Raw genomic sequence first — 9,172 nt, 5'->3', positions numbered from 1 at the left:
ATGTAACTTTCTGCAAAATCTATGTAATTGCATGTATGGTCTATGTAAGTATATGTACACATTAAGTAGAAATATGTAGGGTCTTTTTAATTATATGTACAGTTAATGGAATAATATTGACGGTCTGTGTAATTATATCGACGGTCTGTGTAATAATATGTACGGTCTTTGTAATTATATCTACAGTCTATATAATTATATGTACGGTCTTTGTAATTATAAGTACGGTTTATGTAATTATATGTTAAATATATGTAATTGCATGTATGGTCTCTGTAAGTATATATACAGTTTATGTAAAGCTATGTAGGGTCTATTTAATTATAGGTACGGTCTTTGTAATAATATGTACGGACTATATAATTATATGTATGGTTTATGTAATTATATGTACGGTCTATGTAATTATATGTACGGTTTATGTATTTATATGAACAGTTAATGTAATTATATGTACGATCGATGTACAATTTAATTATATGAACAGTCACTGTTATTTTATGAACAGTTTATGTAATTATGTACAGTTGATGCTATTATATGAACAGTTTATGTAATCATATATATGATATATGTAATACTATGTACGGTCTATGCAATTACATTGGAACCTCTATAAACCGAACATGCATGGGACATGGATATTTGTTCGGTTCACAGAGATTCGGTTTGGAGAAGTCTTTCGAAAAATGACCGGTCGAATTCCGGATAAACTTGTTATTGGTTGGATGATGTTTTGTTAGAATGTACCCGATTACAAACTGGACGTGTATGTACGTAGACAATTTTGTTTGTATGAATGATATGGATATTATGAAAGTTAATGTATATATTGTAGATTATATAAGAAAGGCAGATTACTATAACTGTAGTTTTAAACAGTACTTTTAGATGTACAACTGTTCTTTACGATCGACCTACATTTTGTTACATCCACTGAAGCTTCGTCAAGTGGATGGGTCCGAAACAGAACATTTACACATCGAATAATATGAAAAGAGGTGAAGATATTTTGTTTCTATATTAACTACAATTGATCACTTGGTACTGGTCGTATTTTCGACATCGGTATTGTCTAAAAAAACATCACGGGCTTCATTCATAACTATGCAAAAAACAATCCCTTTTGGGCCTCATTTGAATATGATGCGAAACTAAGACTTCTAGCTCTACTTGAATTGAGAAGATAAACAAACCGCGGCACTTCAAGGAAGTGCGACATTGTTTCATAATTGTCCTGGTGATTAAACACTAGGCCTACCGTCATAATACCCTCTTAGGTATATATTGGGTACCTTACAAATCACCTACATGTATACACAGGTCCCGAGATAATTAGGCTTCACCTAATACTCCTCACAGGTATTGTTTCACGGTTGACTGGCCTGATCTCGTGTCATAATCGCTCAGGTAAGGCCGGTTTTCAGAAGTAATTTTTAAACGAACATTAATGTTCGGTTATTGCCATCAAGAACTGGACTGAGAAATATGACCATATTTGGTAACCACATTCACCAATACGCCATCTACTGTCTGTTTCAATGAAATATGGCTGCCCCCATTGCCTTACGCTTCAAATGATTTACCTGCAAAACATCTTCGTTTTATATAGTAGTTTTACCGAAAATGTTGAAATATATTCAGTAGATATTTTCAAGATGCATACGATTTGAGAAATGCATAACGCTAGCGAAATGTGAAGACTAAATTAACCTGAACTTTGCGAATAACTCCGATCCAGGTCAATATATTTATGTAAACAACTATTGCGCAGGCGCATTCGTCTCCGGATGTTTAGAAAGTTTTGCTCTTCCGTGTTCATTCCAAAACGGCTGACATCTAGCATAGGTCTGCAAATATGTCCGCGATTTACTTAAATGTGTAATATGCATATTCTAGAATGTTACATCATTATCAACTAGGTGTGTATTTCTATAATTTAGAGAAAGAAATATATCAATAACGGCATACGAGACGATACATTGTATCATACTATAGGTTACTGTACGTGTTAACGGTGTTTGCGAGAAAGAACTGTACATATGTATAGACTTACAATTAGGTGGCATTTGTGGTCAGGGTGACTGGTCATAGCGTTAACGTTGTCATCGATTTCCATATACCAATTTCCTTTGACGAAAATGACCAATAAATCAAATGCAAATTATAATATCTTGTTATGTGCACGGGATTGCTTGTTGTAGGCGATATAGGCCTACATGTACTTGGAACGTATTTACTGTTGTAAGGGAGGTAACTGCAAGATTACGGAAATCAAAAGTTAAACCAATTTGATTGGTCGATTCTTCCATGACTTTGGCAGGGGGTTTACAATCGAAGTGACAGATAACTACGGCAATATTCGGATGATATCAACAATAACATTTTTGGATACGTGTGGTTGGCAGTTGTCATGTTTAAAATGAACAATTATATAGCTTGTTTTTTTTCGGCAAAGACGAGAATATTTACTGAAACGGACCACACGTGAAGCGGACTTGAAATACCGAAACGAAGAAAAATGGGGCTTAATTATAATATATATTGGCATTATTTTCAGAGGATTGACCAAAATATATGTTCTTCAATGCCTAATTGTATCATATATAAAATATTAGAGGTTTATTTGACCGAATTTTAAATTAATTATTCATTTGCGAATCGCGGCCCGATTGTCGTTAGAGTTGAATTACCGAAATGGCCGATAGTGGACCCAAAATCGATATTTTTACGAGAATTTTTTCGATTGTGACGAACTACTGAGACGGTGTTAAGTCAATCTGATTAAAATCAGCTGTTACATGGCTACGTTTACTATGCACTACGTCTACAATGTAAATTTTTTTAAAGACGGAAATCCGGTTATCTAAAAACAAATGCAAAAATACTTGTGATATTCACTTAATTTGATATTCAGCCGTTAATTGTTATCTGTAGTTTTATAACTTCTGATATATTGTGATTGATACTCTATATAATATTGCTGTGGAATTTGTGTTATTTTTCTAACAAATTCATTTTAATAATTCGTTAATTTAGAATTTTCATCAAGTCATGATCAAGACTTGAAATTCTCACTACACCATACTTCAAACACGGCGTAATCAATTAATTGATTGACTGAAAATTGAAGTCAAGCAAATTTGTTAATATTTACCTTAAATATTTTTTTCAATATACAACAAATGTTCAGATGACTTTTTGTGCCATGCTGTTACAAGATTTCAGAACTATAAATCAATAACAAAATGGTTCATATATTTCTATATATGACTTCACAAATTATGTGTTGTCTGAAGATCTGAATGAAGTTAATAAACGATGTATTAAATTATTTTTATGAAATATTCAAGTCACAGATCATTCTCTTTTAAGAATATTGATTTCAGGTCCATTTTTGTAATTCAACTATGACGGCAATCAGGCCTCGAAGGCAAATGATTACAAAAATTTTAAATACGTGTCTGTCAAATAAACCCCATAATTTTACATATGATTAATTTTGACATTGGAGAACATATAATAGTGTCCATTCTCTAATATAAGCACTTGTAGAAAGTACAGAATAGAGCTTCATAAATATATTATCAACATTACTAATTACCCCGGTAAATAAACATTTTACATAAACCTCCCATGGCTGATGGTGAACTTAAACTTGCAAATCTACTGTGTCATTCCAATTTTGATATGTGTAAATATATACACGTACGGTATATTTTTAGATATAGATATGGAATGATTCACAAATTTGCATACAGTTATGGAATCTTATAACACCCCGAAAAATGTTCTCTCCACATACAGGATGTGATTTGTGCAATTACATTGCTGAACTGTGTGGTTCACTATGATTGGATGATCAACATTGGAAAGGGACAATAAATAGGGAATGTGTCATCCCATCGAATGGACTGTAACCTTTATCAGCTTTGAAGTTGAAAATGAAGCTTGAGGTTTTCTTTTCCTGTTTGCTGAATTATTTGATGAAGATAGTCTTTATATGGTTGTTAGCTCACCTGCCCGAAGGGCAAGTGAGCTTATGCCGTGGCGCAGCGTCCGTTGTCCGTCCGTCCGGCCGTCCGTCCGGCGTCAACTTTTCCATTCAAGCAACTTCTTCTCAATAACCAAAAGGCCCAGAGACCTAATATTGGGCCTGTAGCATGCTGGGGTGAAGGGCTACCAAATTTGTTCAAATGAATAACGTTGACCTTCATTCAAGGTCACAGGGGTCAAAAAGGCTAAAATCTTTAAACGACTTCTTCTCAATAACCAACAGTCCCAGGGAGTTGATATTGGGTCTGTAGCATGCTGGGGTGAAAGGCTACCAAGCTTGTTTAAATGAATGACCTTGACTTTCATTCAAGGTCACAGGGGTCATATATGCTAAGAAAATTAAACGACTTCTTCTAAATAGCCAAAAGACCCAGTGACTTGATATTGGGTTTGTCGCATGCTGGGTGAAGGGCTACCAATTTTTTTCAAATGAATGACCTTGACCTTCATTCAAGGACACAGGAGTCAAAAAGGCTTAAATCTTTAAACGACTTCCTCTCAATAACCAACTGTCCCAGGGAGTTGATATTGGGTCTGTAGCATGCTGGGGTAAAGGGTTACCTAGTTTGTTCAAATGAATGACCTTGTCCTTCATTCAATGCCACAGGGGCCAAACAGGCTAAAATCTTTAAACGACTTCCTCTCAATAACCAACAGTCCCAGGGAGTTGATATGGGGTATGTAGCATGCTGCGGTAAAGGGCTACCAAGTTTGTTCAAATGAATGACCTTGACCTTCATTCAAGGTCACAGGAGTCAAAAAAGCTAAAATCTTTAAACAACTTCTTCTCAATAACCAACAGTCCCAGAGACCTAATATTTGGCCTGTAGCATGCTGGGGTAAAGGGCTACTAAGTTTGTTCAAATGAATGACCTTGACCTTCATTCAAGGTCACTGGAGTCAAAAAGGCTAACATTTTTAAACGACTTCTTCTCAATAACCAAGAGTCCCATTGAGTTGATATCAGGTCTGTAGCATGCTGCGGTAAATGACTACCAAGTTTGTTCAAATGAATGACCTTGACCTTCATTCAAGGTCACAGGAGTCAAAAAGGCTAAAATCTTTAAACGACTTCTTCTCAATAACCAACAGTCCCAGGGAGTTGATATTGGGTCTGTAAAATGCTGGGGTAAAGGGCTACCAAGTTTGTTCAAATGAATGACCTTGACCTCCATTCAAGGTCACAGGAGTCAAAAAGGCTAAAATCTTGAAACAACTTCCTCTCAATAACCAAGAGTCCCATGGACTTAATATTGGGTCTATAGCATGCTGGGGTGAAGGGCTACCAAGTTTGTTTTCAAATGAATGACCCTGACTCACATGCAAGGTCACGTCGATCAAGTATGCTTAAACTTTAAATGACTTTTAGTGAAAAGCCAAAGTGCAGAGAGACATTATATTGGTCCTGTAGCATGCTTTCAAATAACTGCAGGATCCATATATGAAAAGATCACTGTATTGCAGGTGAGCGATTTGGGCCCATTTGGGCCCTTGTTATTCTTTATCACATCGTGTACAATACTGTAATTATACCAGAAGCATGTCTTCTCATATAAAGATTTATTAACATCAAATGATTCCTGAACAAAAGGAGTCAAGTTTTTTTGTTTTGAAGTACCATACATGCTTCAGTACAGTTTCAATAGGATACATTCCTAATCCGGGCCTTGATTAGCAGCTCTGGTTTTGGTTTTCAGTAGTTCTTTATGTGTGTTTCATCATATTAAGTTGAAATATGCTAAACTAACGATGGAACTAGCCTAAATTTAGTGCATATTAGAAGTTGGCATCAATAAGGTCACAGAGTCCTGGCTGTATTATAACTGATGATGCCTTCCCGAAAGAAAGAAGACATATTTTATTTTCATCCATCCAAGATAGATCAATAAACTTCCAATTTCAATTAGGACCTTACAGAAACATGCATGTGTTCAATCATATCAGAACAGCTGCAAACATTTCAAATTATTTGCAATTAATTCCTAAACCAATATCAGTAAATGTCTCGACTTTAAACTTAGAAGATTACTGATTTTGCATTAAACAATAATGTTCGTTTACAGTACTTCCAGTACTTTGATTGGTATATTTTAACAGGAACCGGACACAAAATCGGTCTGGTGTTCGGAATTCGGAGGGATCCACGGTGGCTGATTTGTGCCATTTCGTTATTTCGTCTTTTCGCTAACAAGCTTTAATTCTCGTCTTTTCGCCCCGAAAAGACGACCATTCACACGCGAAAAGGCGAAATTAATGCACGCTAATTAGCGACCTTAATTCTCGTCTTTTTGGGTTTGAAAATCTCGAAAAGACGAAATTTAACAAACCTTAATTCTCGTCTTTTCGCCCCGAAAACACGAAATTTAACAAACCTTAGTTCTCGTCTTTTCGCCCCGAAAACACGAAATTGATCAAACCTTAATTCTCGTCTTTTCGTGTTTTCGGGACGAAAAGACGAGAATTAAGGTTTGTTAAATTTCGTCTTTTCGGGGCGAAAAGACGAGAATTAAGGTCGCTAATTAGCGTGCATTAATTTCGTCTTTTCGCGTATGACTTGTCGTCTTTTCGGGGCGAAAAGACGAAATTTAACAAACCTTAATTCTCGTCTTTTCGTGTTTTCGGGGCGAAAAGACGAGAATTAAGGTTTGTTAAATTTCGTCTTTTCGCCCCGAAAAGACGAAAGAACGAGAATTTAGATATTTCATTTTCGTCTTTTCGGGGCGAAAAGAGGAAATAACGAAATGGCACAAATCAGCCACCGTAGGAATCGGTATTTCGAAGTTTTGTAATACTATAATAAAGAACGACCAATTAATTCGTACAATGTCAATTAGTTCGGTATTCAGAGGTGTTCGGTTTTTAGAAGGTTAGAAGGTGGAAGTTACACTGTATATGTACGGTTCATGTAATCTTAGGTACGGTATTTGTAAATATATGTACAATCTATGTATTTATATATGCAGTTAATATAATTGATAACGTGTTTATATTTATTTACTACTGACGTACGTTAGGAGGTCACGCTCCCTTCCAGTCTTAATAAAAACGGCTAAGTGTTAATGACATAACGTCCCCCTCCTTTCTATCCTCTTCACAAATGGTCAAGTGTTAATTACATTATTTTCCTCTCTTTTCCATCCTCATCACACACGACTAAATGTTTATGACATAATTTCCCTTTTTTACATCCTTATAACAAACTCCTTAGTATCAATGACATATTTTGCCTTTCCTTGACATCCTCTTCACAAACTCCTTAGTATCAATGACATAATGTGCCTCTCCATGCCCTCCTCTTCTCAAACGGCTAAGTGTCAATGACATAATTTGTGTTTCCTTGCCATCCTCATCACACACGACTAAATGTTTATGACATAACTTCTCACTCCTTTCCATCCTCATCACAAATGGCTAAGTGTTAATGACATAATTCCCTCTCCCTTTCAGCCTTACTTCGCACGGATGCTGTGCCCTTCACAAGTGCTGTGAGTTATAACAGCGATTCAAGTGTTTATCCAAACTGTCCAGAGGAACTCCCAACGATTGAGACGACTCTGCCACCGGATCCTGTTCCAGTTCAGACTTCTATCTCTTGGCTAGTGACGTCGACAACTGAGTCACAGACAAGTGCGTCCACAACTGGATCTTTGTTGATTAAACATTTTACAGGTATGACAGATATACGATATCATGGAAGTTCATTTAGAAATAGCATAACAACTGCTAACTGGCGTCGTATCGAAATTACATGTACGTGTGACCGGTAAGAGTGGACACCAAGTGTGTGTCGTTGTTGGATTTGACGTTACATATGAGTACGGAAGACGTTAGCGTTACATGTGTGTATGGTAATGGATGACATATATATCTAAAGTAAGGGTTGAAGCTCCGTACACATGTATGTACTCTTAGTGTGTACGATTCCGTCGATGTATAGCCTGTGTTGACGTTAGATGTGGGTGTAGGAGTAAAGAATAAAGTGTAGGAATGGATGATACCGTTACGGAGTTATCGTTCCTTACGGTATGAACTTTTATACACAGCAGTAGGGACATATATAGCTGGACCAAGTCTGATGTGAAAGCACTAGCAGCCAGACCACATGAGCATAGTTGGTCATGTGGTCTACATAGTTGGTCTATATGTTTCCGGGGGCATCCCACAATTGTTCATATTTTAATTTCAAATGGTGCCATTTGGTTGATGTTTGGACTATCCAAACACACCTATTTAGGGCAATGATGTACAAGCACGGTAAAAGTTTAGTGGATCAATAAACGCGGGAATCGGTAACATTTAGTTCATGACGCCGTCACTTTGTGACGTTTAGGAGACGGCGCCATTTTGTAATGACTGATCAACGCAATTTTGTGTAGTGTTGTACCGGTGTGGCGGCTGCCGGCGGCAATTTCGGCACGTGCCGATCGGCATAAATTCCCACCGGTTTGGAAACACGGCACATCGGCAAAAAATATTTCAACGTGTTCAACTGAAAGATTAGATGAAGTGAGAAGTAAGATAATTTCAATTTGTTTTGGACCTGTCAGGTTATTTTAGCATATGCATTGCAAAATAAGTTGATGTTGCATGTTCTCCAGCTTTCGATGTATACAATCCTTTTGAAATTTGTTTATTCTTATATAAATATATAAAACAATTGTACAGCTCGGCTACAGAGATCTTCTCTTCAGCTCGATCAGTTGAGAGAAAGACTAGTAAGCCAGTGGTCCCTGGTTAGATACCTACCAGAGGCAGTGATTTAAACATAATTATTCCTGCGCTCTGTTGCATTATAGCCAAATAATACTTGTCGCTACTTGCGAAGGCATCGCTGTTACCTATGGACAAACTCGAGGACGTGTTCTTTCCTGGAGGGGAAGTATGTAACCCTGGTAAATACTAGCCGCAATATACCGATTGGCTAGAGAAATATCTTTACATCAATCAGTTGAGCGTAAAACTGGTAAGCCGGAGTTCTCGGGCTCGATGCAACGTGGAAGTAATGACTTAAATTTAATTAAGCCTACGCTCTGATGCATAAATAAAAATTACCATGTTTTGGTCTATGTCGGCCGTTTTTGCAACTGAGTCACTTTGATTAGATCGGCATCCGGCA

The sequence above is a fragment of the Pecten maximus genome, chromosome 13, assembly GCF_902652985.1.
Source record: "Pecten maximus chromosome 13, xPecMax1.1, whole genome shotgun sequence".
Lineage (NCBI taxonomy): Eukaryota > Metazoa > Mollusca > Bivalvia > Pectinida > Pectinidae > Pecten > Pecten maximus.
This window is presented reverse-complemented; position numbering follows the sequence as displayed.